The 22,643-nt window shown below is 45.9% G+C and overlaps 1 pseudogene across 1 annotated transcript in view; it reads left to right on the forward strand.

Annotated features, from left to right (window-relative positions):
* The window catches only part of LOC309811226 (protein FAM170A-like), an 86,967-nt pseudogene that overhangs the window by 17,075 nt on the left and 47,249 nt on the right, over positions 1-22,643 (forward strand). The window contains exon 2 of the transcript in view: positions 11,634-12,243. The product of the transcript in view is annotated as a protein FAM170A-like (transcript). The remainder of the gene's footprint in view (positions 1-11,633; positions 12,244-22,643) is intronic.

Here is a 22,643-nt window from a genome sequence, read left to right on the forward strand (position 1 = left end):
AGGAGAGACCCAGCGCCAAGACAGCAGACTGGATGCTGACCATGGAGACTAGCTTCAGGTGCATGGCTTGCTGCCGGGTCTTCCCCACCTTGGAGATCCTCCAGCAGCACGTGAAGTTCGGCGTCCTGCAGGGCTTCAGCTCCCGTGTCTTTCATCTCAACATGGCCCAGTGGATGGGCAATGTGGAATCCGAGAGCACGCATGAGGAGGAGGACGAGGAGGAGGAGGAGGAGAACGAGGAGTAGGAGGAGGAGGAGGAGGAGGAGGATGAAGAGAAGCAAGAAGAAAAGGAGAATGAGGGAGAGCAGCCCACGGGGGAAGGCCCCAGCCCAAAGAGACCCCGCAGGCAGGGTCTTTTCTCTCCTTTGAGTTCCAAACAGCAACTGAGATTCATGGGACAGAAGATCCTGGAAGACGGTGTGGCCGTCCCTTGGAAGAGGTAAGGCTTGAGGCTGGCAGTCTTCTGAGCCTATGTCACGAGGGCCCAGAGGAGTCTAAGGGAAGGGGCCGCACACATGTGCTGGTTGACCTAATGGCTCTGCAGTTGCATCAAATGGGACACACCCAGCACTAACAAAGGCATTGACCTCTGTTGACGTAAACAAGAAGGTGGAGCCTTTTCCTAGGAGTTTTCTCAGGGTCTGCACGATGGACCTCAACTCTTAGAGGACGTACTGCCAGCAGCTCCTTCTCGGCAGAGAGAGCCAGGAGTGGTCTCAAGAGAGGACAGGGGCCCTTGCAGGACCAGAACTTTGAGGTCTGAGAGCCTTGGGCCTGAGCCGAGATCTCACCCTGACCACTGGACCTAGCCTTCTGTGACAAAGGGGAATAGGAAAGAGAGTCACGTGGAAATGAGGTCCCCCGAGATATGGAAATGTTCCAGAACCTTCGTGGCGTGGTAGTTGATCTGGAGCCAAGCTCACTGTGGTGTGTGTGGCTCTGAGCATTAAGGCAATGCTGGAGGGTAACCCTGACCAGCAGAGCTTGGAGTGCTTCTTGTCTCTTCCTGTTCTACCTCATTTGCTTTATCCCTTCCAGGGAGAAGAAAGGACCCTCGGGAGAGTAGCAGACAGAATGCCGTGGTCTGAAGGAGGATGAAGGGACCGGCACTCAGTCTAACATCATATGACAATAGAAGCGTCCTATGCAATAAAGGGCATTTTCCAAACCTTTCCTGGAGCTTTGATTTAATGACATTTTTCTATCTATGCATCTATCTGTCAGCTACATCTGTATCTTTCAAGGTTTGTGAACAAGCTTTCACATAAGCACTAGAGACGTCCGCCAGCATTTTCCAGAAGAGGCCTGCAAATTGCTGGGGACTCCTCACAAATAGGGAACGGCCACAACCCCTGCCACACAGACTCTGCGCGTGGCCCTCCTGACGTACTCCCACTCTCTCTCTGAATTTCCCAACGTCTGAGATGAGGGTGCTGGCTGGAGGCAATGATCACGTGCAGGCTGAACCTTCTCCAGATTCTGATTCTCTTCCTGGGCCTATCGTCCTCAAGCACAGTTTCCATGTCCCTGGCCACACTGATCTCTCTCCTTCAGTCCTTCCCTCCCTCCCTCTCCTGCCTCCCAGTGCAGAGAATACATTTTTGCATTTGAGACGACATTTATTTTTTGTTCACAGAATTCTCACCTCTTCTACTGTGGCCTCCGTTGTGAACATTCCAAAGCTGAGAATTTTCTTTTTTTCTCCCTCATTTCTGCTGAGTCTTTACCTTCCTAATGCAGTGAGCTCACAGTGCCTAGCTGACTGGATGAGGAAAAAAAATCCAGGGAGCAAAGAGAAATAATAAAAGAATATATCAGTTAATTTTTCATAGTGTTATCCAACTACATATTTTTAAAATTTTGGAATAATATTAGGAAACTTCTCTTTATAAAAAACTGAATTATTGGGCTTCCCTGGTGGAGCGGTAGTTAAGAATATGCCTGCGAATGCAGGGGACATGGGTTCGAGCCCTGGCCTGGGAAGATCCCACGTGCCACGGAGTAACTAAGCCCGCGTGCCACAACTACTGAGCCTGCGCTCTAGAGCCCGTGTGCCACATCAACCGAGCCCACGTGCCACGACTACGGAAGCCTGCGTGCCTAGAGCCCATGCTCCGCAACAAGAGAAGCCACTGCAATGAGAAGCCCGTGCACCGCAGCCAAGAGGAGCCCCGGCGCACTGCAACTAGAGAACGCCCGCTAGCAGCAACAAAGACCCAATGCAGCCCAAAATAAATTAATTAATTTTAAAAAATTGAATTAGTTTCAAGGGTACAATGTAAAAAAGTACAATAAAAGCCCCCCTTCATAACCCCCCAACCCCACTCTCAAGATGGAATAGATATGCTGTGATACAATTTATAGTCATAGTACTACTACTCCTCCCACCACATCCGAAATCCTCTGAGCCAGGTGCAGCAGCTTCCTTTCACAATGCTAGGACCCGCCACAAGACAGATGATAATCCCTTCGGACATTTCTAAGAGCGGCACCAGGGGAACAGTACCTGGGAAATGCCACTGACAGCTCAGAATATCCATGGCATTTCTAGAGCCTCGGCACTGCTCTCGCTCTGGGAATGAAAGTCCAAAAAGCACATCGGAGAATGTTCATAGTTGTAAACAAGCTCCACCTTTGAAACACAATCTACATAGAACCACATATACAAGCCTGCACAATGGATGAAGCCAAGGTCTCCTCCATGATTTCCCTTCTGACCACCTTATTGTCTCCTCAACCATAAAAGGTGAACTTGAAACTCAGGACCTTGCCTTGTCGCCAGAAACATCCAAGCTTGGATCAGTCTTTCTAAGACCAGATACTTGCTCTCTGAACTATTAGAGACTTGTCACATACACACAGGTAGAACAGGATTATTTCTATCTACCTGGGGACCTGGAGTCTTTCACATTGCTCCTGTTAAAACTCTCACAACAGCAAAACTTTACCTACAAAGGGTTCAAGCTATGACACTCCCAATTTCCACAAACCTCCTCAGCTCTTGTGAGTCACATGCAGCCAATTCCAGGAATTGGAAACATGGTTGTGAGGATGAAACTGACTTTGGGGCTCCCCTTGGATATGGTCTTCCAGACTTACCAAAAGGCCATTAAGAGGAAGGTTTACCCCACCTCAGGGAAACCCGAGGCAGTACTTGCAGTCAAGGGCTGGCCATGGCTTCTGAGCTACATCCAAAAAGAATTTCATACTGTACCTGGATCTGCTGAAGCCATTTCTGACTGTCCGAGAGCCAGCATGTGCCGCTCCTCAACTGCCTCCATTGTGGATCATCAGTAGGGCTGTCAGATTTAGTAAATAAAAGTACAGGATACCCAGTTAAACTTGAACTTCACATGAATAATGTCATTATTTTTAGTATAAGTAGATCCTATGAACTATTTGGGGCATACTTATCTTAAAAATATACTTGTTGTTTTTCTGACATTCATATTTATCTAAACAGCCTATATTTTATCTGTCAACCCTACCCTTCAGAAATGATGGAGGCTCATAGAGATCCAGGAGACGCCTCAGCGCCTCCTCAGCTTTTATTTCTACGTCCTGGACAGCGAGCACGCACCTTCCACTCCCAGTCATTGGCTAGAATGGAGGATATTCTCTGTTTTAGAGCTTTTTCTACTTGTCATTGTTATTATCTTCCTTATTTTAAAGAGATGTTTCTTTTCTCCCAAACTTAATAGCTCATCGAAAAGTATTTCAAAGTTCATTAGACAAGGGAAAAACAACATGGTTCTGAAAAGTGAAGGAAACCGTCTGGTGTTTAGTCAAGAAGTAGTAGGGAGATTGAAAAAGCCAAACTTAATAAGCAAATCTCTCCAAGGGTATTTTCAGAGCTTGATACCCTCCCACACCCTGAAAATATTATTACATCAAGAATGTAGAACTGCTAACCAAATGTAAGGCTCCCATATGATTCTATCAAACTGAGGATGCTTCTTTACTAAGCAGTGAGCACACTTGCTGCCCCAGGGACCTTGGCAGTTGCAAGGTAGGGCTCTTCCCTTTGGGATGGAAACAGCAAGTTTTCCTGTGGTCTACACACTGGCCCCCAAAATACTACACTCCCAATACTTGTCAACTTTAAGTATTTTTCTACATATCTCCATTTTTCTGTTACTATTTGGACTACATCCTAGACTTGACACTACGTAAATTGCATTCAAGAAGCTATTTTTAAAAGTTGGTAGGAAACCTTAAATCTATAGCTTGCAGTCCCTGGCTTACTTTCATCCAGGTGCATAAGGGTTTTCAAAAGTAGTGAGGTTAGTTACCCCATATCACAGCCCCACGCTTGTGTCACAGGTATAAAAATGGAACATGCTATTTAAGGTTTTATTTGCCAAATCATCAAGCCTCCCAGACAGAGGCAATAGAGCAAAATGATTACAGAGGCATGGATTTTGATTTGCTCCAGTGTCTTGGGCAAGTCACTTGGCCTCTGTATTTATTTGTACTTATCTGCACTTATCTGTCACTTGGGGGTCATAATTGTACCTGGTCCATGGGTACGTTGTACCAATGATCTGTAAGGTAGTTACAAGAAACCGACACAGAGTAAGCACTCCACAGACATTGGCTATTAGCTATTGGAAATAGTTCTCCGTGAAACAGATGACTTTATCAGTGGATGACACGGTGGGAGACAGTGCATCACAGAATCACAGCATGTTGAAAGTGACCTAGTTCACACTCTTATGTGAAAAGAAGAAAAGTGTGCATGGGTAGAAAATGTCTGAAACATTACCTAACAAATAGTTCATCATGTTAGCATGGAGGATTAGAATAAATCAGGAAAGGAGGAAAGAAAAACTTGAGTGTCATTCAATTTCTCTATCATTTGTGTTTCTACACTGAGACTCTGAATACACTGGAAGTGCATTTTTTTTTTAATGGGGCGGGATAAAGGTTTTCAAGTTTTCCTGATCCATCTGTATTATTATCTCAGAATTGCTGGCAGTTCTTGCCATCTTCGGATCTACACCCATGTGAGTCAGTGAGCCATTCTGGATGGAGGAGATAATAGAGCAGAAGTGAAGTGAGAGGAAAGGAGAGAAAAGATTTTCTCTTTTCTCTTCAAAGAGGAAAGGTCTTTGGAATGGGAACAACTCACAACCAAACTTTGGGGAAAGGATGTGATGGAAAATGAGACAAACATCCTACCCCTGTGATGAGAAGGATTCCCTGGGCTGGATGGAGGGAGGTCACAGGTGGCTGGACAAGGAAACCAACTAGGGAGAAACACACACAAGTGCAGGGCAAACACCCTGAGGCCACTCAGCCTGACTCCATGCAAACATGTGTCCAGCAGCCAGCCCTTCACCTGTGGCTCCCCAGCAAGACAGGTACCTCTGGGGTGCCAACTCATTCTGAGTCCGTTATGCCTGAGCATTCATAAACCTCTGTCTAACGTGTGAGGAATAAACTCTCAATGATTATGAGGAAACTGGGGAAGGAGATTGAAAGGTTACTTAAACGGAAAAAAAAAGAAGTTCAGGAAGGCAGGATGGTACAGAGACAAGAAAAAGACCTTAAAAGATACAAAGTATTTGTCAAAGAAGAGAAAGAAAAAGAAATGATTCCAAATGGGTTAACCTGCAGCTAGGAAGTTAAGGAAGATTATTGATGGGTGAAGACTATGGAATAAAGTGAATAAAATTTATCAGAAGTTGCTGAGAATATGGTAAGAAGCATGATTATCAAATTATGAATTGGCTGCAATGGCATTCTAGGGGGACACTAGGAACGGGAAGCAAATGTTCATGAGATGACAGTGGCAGGTGGAAAGTTGTTTCAGGGGAAGATCAGTCTTGCAGAGGGTGTATCAGAGGAGGGCAAGTGTGAGCAAGCAAGGAAGTACTAAGAGTATACGGTTCCTTCACTGAGTGCACCCAGCCCCGCGGTCAGCCTTGAGAACAAGCAGGACTTCAGGTACTGGAGCTACATTTCAGTCATCAGGACTTGAGAAGACACCCTTAACTCAGGTCTTCTCTTCAAACTCCATGTTTCCTTCTTGACCTTCATTTGGCCTCTTCCCTTACCCTCAAGCTGTGGACTGAGGCCACAGAGCAAGATGGGTCACTAGTATCCTCCATCCCCCGGTGACTCTGGTTCACATCAGTGGAGCACCAAAGGCTATAACCAAGTAACAGACACAAGAGTGTATGAAGAAGAAGAGATTCTGATAAGGCTTTCTGTGACAGTGTGGGCCATGTCGGCTCTATATGGCTGGTATCACGTGAATTATGAGCAGCCTTAGGGGAGAAGTCCTCAGAAGGCAGAGCCTGGCTCTCTAGAGGCTCTGCGTGCTCACAGCCCACTCCAAGACCTCAGTTACAGCTTCGGCCCCCAATATCTCTCCCTCTGCCTGCTCACAGTTTTTGAAGTCTTCTTTCCTCCACATTTCTCTTGAGAGGTGGAGGAGGAAGATGAGCTTCAGGCCAGCTCAGACTCCCCTGGGATCCCAGCAGGATGACTATCATTAACCTCCCACCTTCTAGGAAGCTCCTAAGATCTTCACATTTGGGGCAGTTCTCATTTCAGCTGTGCTTCAAATTGCTGGCTGGAGACGGCCTGTTGGAACGTGGCAAAAAGCAAGTAGCAGTCCTTCGGGCAGCCTGGCCCTTCTCGACTGTCAGACATCTTCAGGGATATTCTAGGAAATGTTGTTTGTTCTAGAGAAGGGAGGGAAACAATCCAATTGTCCAATAATGCTTGAATGGAAAATAAATGATGCTATATGCATGTGATCAAATAATATCAAACAGTCAAAAATCAAAGACCTAGATCTATATGGATTCACGTGGATAAATCTTGAAAACATAATATTGATTGAAAGAAAATAAGATAAAGAATGTTAGATTGTGATAACAGGTATGTAATATTTAAATATTTAAATCAATTCAACATATTGCTTCTATACATAGAGATGCAAGAAAATAAATTTTATCCAAAGAACACATTATTTACATTTAATATGCTCATTTATCTAGGAGACCCAAAAGAACCCACAGATAAACTAGCAGGAACTAATAAGACGGTTCAACAAGGCACACACATACAAGATCAATAAATTTTAGAAGTCAATCAGGCTCTTCTACACCGGCGATAACAAATTAGAAACTGTAAAAGAAAATAAGAAAAAAAGAAGATCTAAAAATTGTCACAAGAGCCATATAAATTATTTAGAGCTAAGCATACGTAGAAGGCAATATAACTAACAAACTGAGTACGAACAGATAAACTCCGCCCAACCCAAGGTTAGGAAAAGACTGTTGTTACTTTATGAGAACAGACCCTCTTCTTACGGAGCAGATCAGTAAGTGAGAGTGAATCAAAGAAACACAGCATTTGAAAAGTCAGCTAGTCCAAGCCTCTTGATCGCACATACAGAAGCTGAAGCCCAGATAGGTTGAGTTATTTGCTAAAGGGCCCAATGTCCTGACTCAAGGACTAGCATTTTTCACTCAGTCGCAAGACACAATCAAATGCAGTACCTTGGAAAGAGATGGGGAAAAAATGAAGAAATCAATTATATAGGTCCTCATCTTTAAGTACAGAAATAGCCGTGACAAAATTACACGTATTGAGGGAAAATTGAAGTGCAGAGTTTAAAATGTCAATAATCCAGTGGGAAACTGGAGACCATTTAAAATATTCATATTAAATTTCTCTAGAAAAGACATTAAAAGATCTCCAATCAAAATGTGAATTTTATAATAGACATGGTATGATACAATTTATAATAGATATGGTATGAACCTTTCTATTTCACGGGAAAGCTTCGGCTGGGAAAAAGGAATTGTTCTTGAAAATGGGGCCTGTGCTACTGCAGACACTGTGCTCAACCTAGGTCCACCAAATGCTCTGATGTCATCACTGAGGTCACAGAATTCCACTCTGTGCTGGCAACCTTGCAAACATAACAGCCCTGGTGAGCACTAGGCAGTACTGCTGGTTCACTAAGTGGTACAAGTTTTTCAGCCATTTAGGAGACTTGACCATTTTTATTTGTATTGAATCATTTCAACGGATTGCCCAAGAGCCAAGAAGGGCCAACCTGTAGGGAAGAGGAGGAGTTGGACATCTCTTGAGGCATCTTCTAAGGGAGACTTCTAGTTGGTACGATGGAACGGCGACAAAAGAGGAAACATCTGGAAAATGAAGAGTCCCAGGAAACTGCTGAGAACGGAGGAGGTATGTGGGGGGCAACTTGTCTGGGGCACATGGGTTTCTGCCAAACTGAACCTTCTCTAGGAAGCGGGGGACTGAGAACGTGTCACCTGTGAAGCAGGGAGCGAGAGACCTTGTCTCACTGATGCTGCCGTATCTATCCGGAGGGTCCCTGTGGTGTGAGATGGCACAGAATGGCCAGATGCCCCCTGGGAGATGGGAGGTCAGCTCCGCTGGTCTGAGGACTCTCTCCTGGGGCAGCCGGGCCTGGAGCTTTGTCGGACTCACAGCAGGCTGCATCCTGCTTGCACAGACCTAGAGATGCAGCTTTTCTCAGTCCCCGATTTCTCTCTTATTCTCTTGGATCTTTCCCTGGGGACATGAGGTGGGGGATGTGAAGGATGCAAGGATGCTGAGAGAGACCCATGAGTTGCTTGGCCTCTTTTACCAAAGTGGAAAGAAAAGCCCCATGAGTTGAAGGCCCTGTTGAAAAATATCTTGACAAGTGGAATGCACTTTGAAAGAAGACTGTTTGTCTAGGGATGGTGTCATATTGAAAGCAAGGAGGATTTATTCCTTCAAAAGGAAGAATTTCCCAAAGGAGATCAAGGGAAGGGAAGGGTTTTCCAGAGACTGAGACCGCGTGAGCGGGGGTGAGAAATGTCCTCAGTGTCCTGCGGGGAGCTCTGAGAGCCACGGGCCACGTGGTGCCTGCGTGCATTAAATGTAGGCGAGTAGCTTGCCCTGGGAGAGGGGTGGTCACCCCAGAGCTCCAGCTAGAGGCCTCTGCCCCAGATTAGAGCCCAGTACCTCCTACCAGGCCCAGGGCCCTGGAGACTGTAGGATGGGCCCTGGGAATGGAGCTCTAGACAGCAGGCAGATTTCCAGGCAGTGGCTGGGACAGGCTGGGGAAGGCAATGACTGCCCCTGACCATTCAGAATATTTTGCTCTATGTTCCTGTGTGTGTGTGTGTGAGACAGTGAGTGTGTGTGTGTGTGTGTGTGCGTGTGTGTGTGTGGTAGTGCAGAGAAGAGCGAGATGAATGGGGGTAGAGTGCTTACCAGATATAACATCTGTTTGGTAAAGTTCTTCTCACCCTGCCTGGAGCTGGCTGACACTCGGCGTACCTAGGAGTGTATACAGAATTCTTGTTAGGGGTGTTTTAGGAGACAGTAACTCATACACCCATGTACACTCTGATACAGCAAAAATATCACACACCCCACAAATAACTTCCTTATTAAACCACACACAGCACATGGAGGTATATACACGCATCCCTCCTATACTACGTTCTCATACAACCCACCTGTATCACAATCCTCTCCTCCAACCCCAAACGCTGGAGATGAGATATGTATATAGACACACAGACTATATATATAGGACACACACACACACACACACACTATATATACATGTATTTCCTCAACTCTTGCACAAACACAGCTAACTTCAGCCATCTCTAAATACCTCTGTAAGAACTAGTCACGTGTCATACACACCACCCTTATAACACATTCTTGAGTAATGCCAGACCCGCTTTGTACAAACCACAGGAAACCACACTCTCAGTAACCCATGTCAGGATTGTCAGAGAAAATATGGGCTATCCAGTTCAATTTGAATTCCAGATAAACAACAAGTAATTTTTCAGTATCCGTATGTCCCACATATTGTATGGGCCCTACTTACACTAAAACTAAGTCAGGCCAAATACTGCATGGGAATACTTACACTAAAAAATTATTCTGGGTTTATCTGAAACTGAAATTTAACTGGGTGCCTTGTATTCTTGTTCGCTAAGTCTGGCAACCCTTATATATTTACCATCAGCTGATGTATTATCTATTTATTGTAGTTTTGTTCAGTGTGTGTCTTCCCCTACTAGAATGTGCAGCGTTACCAAAGACTACAACAATGGAAGATTGCCGGATACACAGGAGTAGCTGCTTACTGAATCTTGGTGAATGAATGAATGAACATGCACCATAAATACAAGCCACACCATGTAATGAGGAAAAGTTACATGTCCCAGAATTCCTGACTTGTGAACAGAAACCATGCACACAAAGGCCACAGACACAGATAGACACGTCTGCACTGTGCTCCCCATGCCAACCCCACACTTACCACAGACTTAACTGATACACATCACTCACTCTTCCCACACACTCACAGTCACCACCAAGGCCTACATTACCAACTAGACAGTGAGAGAATAAGTATTGATTGGAATTAAATCCTGGAGGATCCACTGGGAACCACACTCTCAACTGTGTGTATCCACTGCACCTGACACGTGTCACACACTCAGTAAATATCTGTGGACAGAGGACTGATGAACCCACCCTGAGCCTTTCATTCCTCCCTCAGGAATCTCGAAGTCACAAGAGGATCCCCCTCGGCTTGGATCCACTGTGGTGGCCCAAGGCTGCAGCCCAGGGGCAGGGGAGGTCTCCTCTGCCTCTAAATACTTCTTCTGTACTTCTACTCTGTGCAAGCTCAGCTACGCTGGTAAGGGCGCGGGGCTCCTCAGGTGAGGGGGTGCTTGGCTGTGAGGCAGGAGGCACACAGATCCCAGGGAGGCTGAGAGGAAATCCAGGGTCATCAGAGGTGATGAGGGCTCTGTGGAGGAGCCTGGGCAGGATGCCTGAGCTGTTCCGAGGGCATGGATGCCAGCTGAGTCTGGGAGTGTGTGTGTGAATACTACTACTACCATGGTGGGGAAGTCAAGGAGCAGGGGCCGGAAAGGTCTGGGCTTGAGGTGGAGGGAAGAGGGACCAGATTAAGCATCTTCAGAGGAAAATGTAGGCTTTGTCTTTGCCTTTGCTTCCAGAGAAGGACAGAGTTCTGCATTATACACCTCCAGCCTGAGAGCAGGACCATCCAGCTCAGGTGTACACAGCTCACACATACACGTGCCCTCAAGGCACAGCTCTTCTCAGTGCACATCAACCCCAAGCACGTGCTCCACAGTACTCTCCTGCACCACAGCCCCATTCCACAAGGAATGCACCACCGATATTCCCAAACTCACACTCCTCGTCGTACACGCATCCAGCCGCATCCCTCACATACTACAGCCCTCACCACCATACTCCACACCCCTGTATATAGACACCGCTCCAGTATCCCCCCCACGCACATTAAAAGCCCACAGATGACACCAGATACACCACTCCGTCCTACGGCCAACAGACACCAAGCTCACGACATAGCTATGTCGTGCCAATGTCCCTCTCTCGTCTACCACACCTGCTCCCTCAGCTTCCGGCATGGCCCATGCATGTTATTATGATTTTCATTTCCTTTTTCAGGAATCCGGAGATTTCATCGAGACACTGCCCAGCCTAGACCACCCCTAGCCCAAGATCAGGAAGAAGGAGAGACCGCTTCCCCATCACACTGTGTCTCCTCCTCACCCTCTTCACCCTGTAAGAACTATCTGCACCCAGACAAAGAGGAAAGGGGCATGAAAATATACTACATGCAGGTACAAGTGAACAAGGGTGTCGCTGTCTCCTGGAAGACAAAGAAACCCTTGGAGTTGCCTGAAAAGCAGCTGACGATATAAGAAGTGACCCTTCCTGAGGATGTGTGCGCAGTAGCCACTGACCCCTCTTCTGATGTGTCCACCAAAAGCCTCCTGTATGACAGTGAGCCCACTGGGGAGGAGAAAGAGTATGAGGAAAGGGCAGAGCCAGGCAGCCCATCAGGGCCACCTGCTGTTGAGGAGAGACCCAGCGCCAAGACAGCAGACTGGATGCTGACCATGGAGACTAGCTTCAGGTGCATGGCTTGCTGCCGGGTCTTCCCCACCTTGGAGATCCTCCAGCAGCACGTGAAGTTCGGCGTCCTGCAGGGCTTCAGCTGCCGTGTCTTTCATCTCACCATGGCCCAGCTGATGGGCAATGTGGGATCCGAGAGCACCCCTGAGGAGGAGGAGGAGGAGGAGGAGGAGGAGAAGGAGGAGGAGGAGGAGGAGGAGGAGGAGGAGGAAGAGAAGCAAGAAGAAAAGGAGAATGAGGGAGAGCAGCCCATGGGGGAAGGTCCCAGCCCAAAGAGACCCCGCAGGCAGGGTCTTTTCTCTCCTTTGAGTTCCAAACAGCAACTGAGATTCATGGGACAGAAGATCCTGGAAGACGGTGTGGCCGTCCCTTGGAAGAGGTAAGGCTTGAGGCTGGCAGTCTTCTGAGCCTATGTCACGAGGGCCCAGAGGAGTCTAAGGGAAGGGGCCGCACACATGTGCTGGTTGACCTAATGGCTCTGCAGTTGCATCAAATGGGACACACCCAGCACTAACAAAGGCATTGACCTCTGTTGACGTAAACAAGAAGGTGGAGCCTTTTCCTAGGAGTTTTCTCAGGGTCTGCACGATGGACCTCAACTCTTAGAGGACGTACTGCCAGCAGCTCCTTCTCGGCAGAGAGAGCCAGGAGTGGTCTCAAGAGAGGACAGGGGCCCTTGCAGGACCAGAACTTTGAGGTCTGAGAGCCTTGGGCCTGAGCCGAGATCTCACCCTGACCACTGGACCTAGCCTTCTGTGACAAAGGGGAATAGGAAAGAGAGTCACGTGGAAATGAGGTCCCCCGAGATATGGAAATGTTCCAGAACCTTCGTGGCGTGGTAGTTGATCTGGAGCCAAGCTCACTGTGGTGTGTGTGGCTCTGAGCATTAAGGCAATGCTGGAGGGTAACCCTGACCAGCAGAGCTTGGAGTGCTTCTTGTCTCTTCCTGTTCTACCTCATTTGCTTTATCCCTTCCAGGGAGAAGAAAGGACCCTCGGGAGAGTAGCAGACAGAATGCCGTGGTCTGAAGGAGGATGAAGGGACCGGCACTCAGTCTAACATCATATGATAATAGAAGCATCCTATGCAATAAAGGGCATTTTCCAAACCTTTCCTGGAGCTTTGATTTAATGACATTTTTCTATCTATGCATCTATCTGTCAGCTACATCTGTATCTTTCAAGGTTTGTGAACAAGCTTTCACATAAGCACTAGAGACGTCCGCCAGCATTTTCCAGAAGAGGCCTGCAAATTGCTGGGGACTCCTCACAAATAGGGAACGGCCAAAACCCCTGCCACACAGACTCTGCGCGTGGCCCTCCTGACGTACTCCCACTCTCTCTTTGAATTTCACAACGTCTGAGATGAGGGTGCTGTCTGGAGGCAATGATCACGTGCAGGCTGAACCTTCTCCAGATTCTGATTCTCTTCCTGGGCCTATCGTCCTCAAGCACAGTTTCCATGTCCCTGGCCACACTGATCTCTCTCCTTCAGTCCTTCCCTCCCTCCCTCTCCTGCCTCCCAGTGCAGAGAATACTTTTTTGCATTTGAGACGACATTTATTTTTTGTTCACAGAATTCTCACCTCTTCTACTGTGGCCTCCGTTGTGAACATTCCAAAGCTGAGAATTTTCTTTTTTTCTCCCTCATTTCTGCTGAGTCTTTACCTTCCTAATGCAGTGAGCTCACAGTGCCTAGCTGACTGGATGAGGAAAAAAAATCCAGGGAGCAAAGAGAAATAATAAAAGAATATATCAGTTAATTTTTCATAGTGTTATCCAACTACATATTTTTAAAATTTTGGAATAATATTAGGAAACTTCTCTTTATAAAAAACTGAATTATTGGGCTTCCCTGCTGGAGCGGTAGTTAAGAATATGCCTGCGAATGCAGGGGACATGGGTTCGAGCCCTGGCCTGGGAAGATCCCACGTGCCACGGAATAACTAAGCCCACGCGCCACAACTACTGAGCCTGCGCTCTAGAGCCTGGGTGCCACATCAACCGAGCCCACGTGCCACGACTACGGAAGCCTGCGTGCCTAGAGCCCATGCTCCACAACAAGAGAAGCCACTGCAATGAGAAGCCCGTGCACCGCAGCCAAGAGGAGCCCCGGCGCACTGCAACTAGAGAACGCCCGCTAGCAGCAACAAAGACCCAATGCAGCCCAAAATAAATTCATTAATTTAAAAAAATTGAATTAGTTTCAAGGGTACAATGTATAAAAGTACAATAAAAGCCCCCCTTCATAACCCCCCAACCCCACTCTCCAGATGGAATAGATATGCTGTGATATAATTTATAGTCGTAGTACTACTACTCCTCCCACCACATCCGAAATCCTCTGAGCCAGGTGCAGCAGCTTCATTTCACAATGCTAGGACCCGCCACACGACAGATGATAATCCCTTTGGACATTTCAAGGAGCGGCACCAGGGGAACAGTACGTGGGAAATGCCACTGACAGCTCAGAATATCCATGGCATTTCTAGAGCCTCGGCACTGCTCACGCTCTGGGAATGAAGGTCCAAAAAGCACATCGGAGAATGTTCATAGTTGTAAACAAGCTCCACCTTTGAAACACAATCTACATAGAACCACATATACAAGCCTGCACAATGGATGAAGCCAAGGTCTCCTCCATGATTTCCCTTCTGACCACCTTATTGTCTCCTCAACCATAAAAGGTGAACTTGAAACTCAGGACCTTGCCTTGTCGCCAGAAACATCCAAGCTTGGATCAGTCTTTCTAAGACCAGATACTTGCTCTCTGAACTATTAGAGACTTGTCACATACACACAGGTAGAACAGGATTATTTCTATCTACCTGGGGACCTGGAGTCTTTCACATTGCTCCTGTTAAAACTCTCACAACAACAAAACTTTACCTACAAAGGGTTCAAGCTATGACACTCCCAATTTCCACAAACCTCCTCAGCTCTTGTGAGTCACATGCAGCCAATTCCAGGAATTGGAAACATGGTTGTGAGGATGAAACTGACTTTGGGGCTCCCCTTGGATATGGTCTTCCAGACTTACCAAAAGGCCATTAAGAGGAAGGTTTACCCCACCTCAGGGAAACCCGAGGCAGTACTTGCAGTCAAGGGCTGGCCATGGCTTCTGAGCTACATCCAAAAAGAATTTCATACTGTACCTGGATCTGCTGAAGCCATTTCTGACTGTCCGAGAGCCAGCATGTACCGCTCCTCAACTGCCTCCATTGTGGATCATCAGTAGGGCTGTCAGATTTAGTAAATAAAAGTACAGGATACCCAGTTAAACTTGAACTTCACATGAATAATAAGTCATTATTTTTAGTATAAGTAGATCCTATGAACTATTTGGGGCATACTTATCTTAAAAATATACTTGTTGTTTTTCTGACATTCATATTTATCTAAACAGCCTATATTTTATCTGTCAACCCTACCCTTCAGAAATGATGGAGGCTCATAGAGATCCAGGAGACGCCTCAGCGCCTCCTCAGCTTTTATTTCTACGTCGTGGACAGCGAGGACGCACCTTCCACTCCCAGTCATTGGCTAGAATGGAGGATATTCTCTGTTTTAGAGCTTTTTCTACTTGTCATTGTTATTATCTTCCTTATTTTAAAGAGATGTTTCTTTTCTCCCAAACTTAATAGCTCATCCAAAAGTATTTCAAAGCTCATTAGACAAGGGAAAAACAACATGGTTCTGAAAAGTGAAGGAAACCGCCTGGTGTTTAGTCAAGAAGTAGTAGGGAGATTGAAAAAGCCAAACTTAATAAGCAGATCTCTCCAAGGGTATTTTCAGAGCTTGATACCCTCCCACACCCTGAAAATATTATTACATCAAGAATGTAGAACTGCTAACCAAATGTAAGGCTCCCATATGATTCTATCAAACTAAGGATGCTTCTTTACTAAGCAGTGAGCACACTTGCTGCCCCAGGGACCTTGGCAGTTGCAACGTAGGGCTCTTCCCTTTGGGATGGAAACAGCAAGTTTTCCTGTGGTCTACACGCTGGCCACAAAAATACTACACTCCCAATACTTGTCAACTTTAAGTATTTTTCTACATATCTCCGTTTTTCTGTTACTATTTGGACTACATCCTAGACTTGACATTACATAAATTGCACTCAAGAAGCTATTTTTAAAAGTTGGTAGGAAACCTTAAATCTATAGCTTGCAGTCCCTGGCTTACTTTCATCCAGGTGCATAAGGGTTTTCAAAAGTAGTCAGGTTAGTTACCCCGTATCACAGCCCCACGCTTGTGTCACAGATATAAAAATGGAACATGATATTTAAGGTTTTAGTTGCCAAATCATCAAGCCTCCCAGACAGAGGCCATAGAGCAAAATGATTACAGAGGCATGGATTTTGATTTGCTCCAGTGTCTTGGGCAAGTCGCTTAGCCTCTGTATTTATTTGTACTTATCTGCACTTATCTGTCACTTGGGGGTCATAACTGTACCTGGTCCACGGGTACTTTGTACAAATGATCTGTAAAGTAGTTACAAGAAACCGACACAGAGTAAGCACTCCACAGACATTGGCTATTAGCTATGGAAATATTTCTCCATGAAACAGATGACTTTATCCTTGGATGACTCGGTGGGAGACAGTGAATCACAGAATCACAGCATGTTGAAAGTGACCTAGTTCACACTCTTATGTGAAAAGAAGAAAAGTGTGCATGGGTAGAAAATGTCTGAAACTTTACACAACAAAGAGTTCATCATGTTAACTTGGAGGACTAGAATAAATCAGGAAAGGAGGAAAGAAAAACTTGAGTGTCATTCAATTTCTCTATCATTTGTGTTTCTACACTGAGACTCTGAATACACTGGAAGTGCAATTTTTTTTAATGTGGCGGGATAAAGGTTTTCAAGTTTTCCTGATCCATCCGTATTATTATCTCAGAATTGCTGGCAGTTCTTGCCATCTTTGGATGTACACCCATGTGAGTCAGTGGGCCATTCTGGACGGAGAATATAATAGAGCAGAAGTGAAGTGAGAGAAAAGGAGAGACAAGATTTTCTCTTTTCTCTTCAAAGAGGAAAGGTCTTTGGAATGGGAACAACTCACAACCAAACTTTGGGGAAAGGATGTGATGGAAAATGAGACAAACATCCTACCCCTGTGATGAGAAGGATTCCCTGGGCTGGATGGAGGGAGGTCACAGGTGGCTGGACAAGGAAACCAACTAGAGAGAAACACACACAAGGGCAGAGCAAACACCCTGAGGCCACTCAGCCTGACTCCATGCAAACATATGTCCAGCAGACAGCCCTTCACCTGTGGCTCCCCAGCAAGACAGGTACCTCGGGGTTGCCAATTCATTCTGAGTCCCTTATGCCTGGCCATTCATAAACCACTGTCTAACGTGTGAGGAATAAACTCTCAATGTTTATGAGGAAATTGGGGAAGGAGATTGAAAGGTTACATAAACGGAAAAAAAGAAGTTCAGGAAGGCAGGATGGTAGAGAGACAAGAAAAAGACCTTAAAAGATAGAAAGGATTTGCCAAAGAAGAGAAAGAAAAAGAAGTGATTCCAAATGGGTTAACCTGCAGCTAGGAAGTTAAGGAAGATTATTGATGGGTGAAGACTATGGAATAAAGTGAATAAAATTTATCAGAAGTTGCTGAGAATATGGTAAGCAGCATGATTATCAAATTATGAATTGGCTGCAATGGCATTCTAGGGGGACACTAGGAAGGGGAAGCAAATGTTCATGAGATGACAGTGGCAGGTGGAAAGTTGTTTCAGGGGAAGATCAGTCTTGCAGAGGGTGTATCAGAGGAGGGCAAGTGTGAGCAAGCAAGGAAATACTAAGTGTATACGGTTCCTTCACTGAGTGCACCCAGCCCCGCGGTCAGCCTTGAGAACAAGCAGGACTTCAGGTACTGGAGATACATTTCAGTCATCAGGACTTGAGAAGACACCCTTAACTCAGGTCTTCTCTTCAAACTCCATCTTTCCTTCTAGACCTTCATTTGGCCTCTTCCCTTACCCTCAAGCTGTGGACTGAGGCCACAGAGCAAGATGGGTCACTAGTGTCCTCCATCCCCTGGCGACTGTGGTTCACATCAGTGGAGTACCAAAGGCAATAACCAAGTAACAGACACAAGAGTGTATGAAGAAGAAGAGATTCTGATAAGGCTTTCTGTGACAGTGTGGGCCAAGTCGGCTCTATATGGCTGGTATCACGTGAATTATGAGCAGCCTTAGGGGAGAAGTCCTCAGAAGGCAGAGCCTGGCTCTCTAGAGGCTCTGCGTGCTCACAGCCCACTCCAAGACCTCAGTTACAGCTTCGGCCCCCAATATCTCTCCCTCTGCCTGCTCACAGTTTTTGAAGTCTTCTTTCCTCCACATTTCTCTTGAGAGGTGGAGGAGGAAGATGAGCTTCAGGCCAGCTCAGACTCCCCTGGGATCCCAGCAGGATGCCTATCATTAACCTCCCACCTTCTAGGAAGCTCCTAAGATCTTCACATTTGGGGCAGTTCTCATTTCAGCGGTGCTTCAAATTGCTGGCTGGAGACGGCCTGTTGGAAGGTGGCTAAAAGCAAGTAGCAATCCTTCGGGCAGCCTGGCCCTTCTCGACTGTCAGACATCTTCAGGGATATTCTAGGAAATGTTGTTTGTTCTAGAGAAGGGAGGGAAACAATCCAATTGTCCAATAATGCTTGAATGGAAAATAAATGATGCTATATGCATGTGATCAAATAATATCAAACAGTCAAAAATCAAAGACCTAGTTCTATATGGATTCACATGGATAAATCTTGAAAACATAATATTGATTGAAAGAAAATAAGATAAAGAATGTTAGATTGTGATAACAGGTATGTAAGTATTTAAATATTTAAATCAATTCAACATATTGCTTGTATATATATAGTTGCAAGAAAATAAACTTTATCCAAAGAACACATTATTTACATTTAATATGCTCATTTATCTAGGAGACCCAAAAGAACCCACAGATAAACTAGCAGGAACTAATAAGGGTCCATCAAGGCACACACATACAAGATCAATAAATTTTAAAAGTCAATCAGGCTCCTCTACACTGGCGATAACAAATTAGAAACTGTAAAAGAAAATAAGAAAAAAAGATCTAAAAATTGTCACAAGAACCATATAAATTATTTAGAGCTAAGCATATGTAGAAGGCAATATAACTAACAAACTGAGTACGAACAGTTAAAGTCCGCCCAACCCAAGGTTAGGAAAAGACTGTTGTTACTTTATGAGAACAGACCCTCTTCTTAAGGAGCAGATCAGTAAGTGAGAGTGAATCAAAGAAACACAGCATTTGAAAAGTCAGCTAGTCCAAGCCTCTTGATCGCACATACAGAAGCTGAAGCCCAGATAAGTTGAGTTATTTGCTAAAGGGCCCAATGTCCTGACTCAAGGACTAGCATTTTTCACTCAGTCGCAAGACACAATCAAATGCAGTACCTTGGAAAGAGATGGGGAAAAAATGAAGAAATCAATTATATAGTTCCTCATCTTTAAGTACAGAAATGGCCGTGACAAAATTACACGTATTGAGGGAAAATTGAAGTGCAGAGTTTAAAATGTCAATAATCCACAGGGAAACTGGAGACCATTTAAAATATTCATATTAAATCTCTCTAGAAAAGACATTAAAAGATCTCCAATCAAAATGTGAATTTTATAATAGACATGGTATGATACAATTTATAATAGATATGGTATGAACCTTTCCCTTTCACGGGAAAGCTTCGGCTGGGAAAAAGGAATTGTTCTTGAAAATGGGGCCTGTGCTACTGCAGACACTGTGCTCAACCTAGGTCCACCGAATGCTCTGATGTCATCACTGAGGTCACAGTATTCCACTGTGCGCCTGGCAACCTTGCAAACATAACAGCCCTGGTGAGCACTAGGCAGTACTGCTGGTTCACTAAGTGGTACAAGTTTTTCAGCCATTTAGGCTGTTTGTATTGAATCATTTCAACGGATTGCCCAAGAGCCAAGAAGGGCCAACCTGTAGGGAAGAGGAGGAGTTGGACATCTCTTGAGGCATCTTCTAAGGGAGACTTCTAGTTGGTACCATGAAACGGCGACAAAAGAGGAAACATCTGGAAAATGAAGAGTCCCAGGAAACTGCCGAGAACGGAGGAGGTATGTGGGGGGCAACTTGTCTGGGGCACATGGGTTTCTGCCAAACTAAACCTTCTCTAGGATGGGGGGGACTGAGAACGTGTCACCTGTGAAGCAGGTAGTGAGAGACCTCGTCTCACTGATGCTGCCGTATCCATCCGGAGCGTCCCTGTGGTGTGAGACGGCACAGAACGGCCAGATGCCCCTGGGAGATGGGAGGTCAGCTCCGCTGGTCTGGCGACACTCTCCTGGGGCTGGCGGGCCTGGAGCTTTGTCGATCTCACAGCAGGCTGCATCCTGCTTGCACAGACCTAGAGGTGCAGCTTTTCTCAGTCCCCGATTTCTCCCTTATGCTCTTGGATCTTTCCCTGGGGTCATGAAGTGGGGGATGTGAAGGATGCAAGGATGCTGAGAGAGACCCATGAGTTGCTTGGCCTCTTTTACTAAAGTGGAAAGAGAAGCCCCATGAGTTGAAGGCCATGTTGAAAAGTATCTTGACAAGTGGATTGCAGTTCGAAAGAAGAGTGTTTGTCTAGGGATGATGTCATATTGAAAGCAAGGAGGTTTTATTCCTTCAACAGGAAGAATTGCCCAAAGGAGATCAAGGGAAGGGAAGGGTTTTCCAGAGACTGAGACCACGTGGGCGGGGGTGAGAAAGGTCCTCATGGTCCTGCGGGGAGCTCTGAGAACCACGGGCCACGTGGTGCCTGCGTGCATTAAATGTAGGTGAGTAGCATGCCCTGGGCGGGAGTGCTCACCTCAGAGTTCCAGCTAGAGGCCTCTGCCCCAGATTAGAGCCCTGTAGCTCCTACCAGGCCCAGGACACTGGAGACTGTAGGGTGGGCCCTGGCAATGGAGGTCTAGACAGCAGGCAGATTTTCAGGCAGTGGCTGGGACAGGCTGGGGAAGGCAATGACTGCCCCTAACCATTCTGAATATTTTTCTCTATGTTTCTGTGTGTGTGTGTGTGACTGTGTCTGTGCGTGTGTGTGTGTCATAGTGCAGAGATGAGCAGGATGAATGGGGGTAGAGTGCTTATCAGATATAAAGTCTGCGTGGTAAAGTTCTTGTCACCCTGCCTGGACGTGGGTGACACTCGGTGTACGTAAGAGTGAATACAGAATTCTTGTTAGGGGTGTTTTATGAGACAGTAACTCATACACCCATGTACACTCTGATACAGCAAAAATATCACTCACCCCATATATAACTTCCTTAGTAAACCACACACAGCACACGGAGGTATATACACGCATCCCTCCTATACTACGTTCTCATACAACCCATCTGTACCACAATCCTGTCCTCCAACACCAAACGCTGGAGATGAGATATGTATATAGACACACACACTATATATATAGGACACACACACACACACACACACTATATATATATGTATCTGCTCAACTCTCGCACAAACACAGCTAACTTCAGCCATCTCTAAATACCTCTATAAGAACCAGTCACGTGTCATACACACCACACTTATAACACATTCTTGAGTAATGCCAGACCCGCTTTGTACAAACCACAGTAAACCACAGTCTCAGTAACCCATGTCAGGGTTGCCAGATAAAATATGGGCTATCCAGTTCAATTTGAATTCCAGATAAACAACAAGTAATTTTTCAGTATCTGTATGTCCCAAATATTGTACGGGCCATACTTACACTAAAAGTAAGTAAGACCAAATACCGCATGGGAATACTTACACTAAAAAATTATTCTGGGTTTATCTGAAACTGAAATTTAACTGGGTGCCCTGTATTTTTCTTTGCTTAGTTTGGCAACCCTTATATACTTACCAGCAGCTCAGGTATTATATATTTAATGTATTTTTGTTTAGTCTGTGTCTTCCACTACTAGAATGTGCAGCATTACCAGAGACTAGAACAATGGAAGAGTGCCAGATACACAGGAGTAGCTGCTTACTGAATCTTGGTGAATGAATGAATGAACACACACCATAAATACAAGCCCCACCATGTAATGAGGAAAAGTTACATGTCCCAGAATTGCAGACTTGTGAACAGAACCCATGCACACAAAGGCCACAGACACAGATAAGACACATCTGCACCGTGCTCCCCATGCTAACCCCACACTTACCACAGACTTAACTGATACACATCACTCACTCTTCCCACATACTCACAGTCACCACCGAGGCCGACATTACCAACAAGACAGTGACAGAGTAAGTACTGATTGGAATTAAATCCTGGAGTATACACTGGGAACCACACTCTCAACTGTGTGTATTCACTGCACCTGACACGTGTCACACACTCAGTAAATATTTGTGGACAGAGGACTGATGAACCCACCCTGAGCCTTTCATTCCTCCCTCAGGAATCTCGAAGTCACAAGAGGATCCCCCTCGGCTTGGATCCACTGTGGTGGCCCAAGGCTGCAGCCCAGGGGCAGGGGAGGTCTCCTCTGCCCCTAAACACTTCTCCTGTGCTTCTTCTCCGCACAAGCTCATCTACGCCGGTAAGGGCGTGGGGCTCCTCAGGTGAGGGGGTGCTTGGCTGTGAGGCAGGA

Source organism: Mesoplodon mirus, assembly GCF_964341445.2.
Source record: "Mesoplodon mirus genome assembly, chromosome: 10".
Lineage (NCBI taxonomy): Eukaryota > Metazoa > Chordata > Mammalia > Artiodactyla > Ziphiidae > Mesoplodon > Mesoplodon mirus.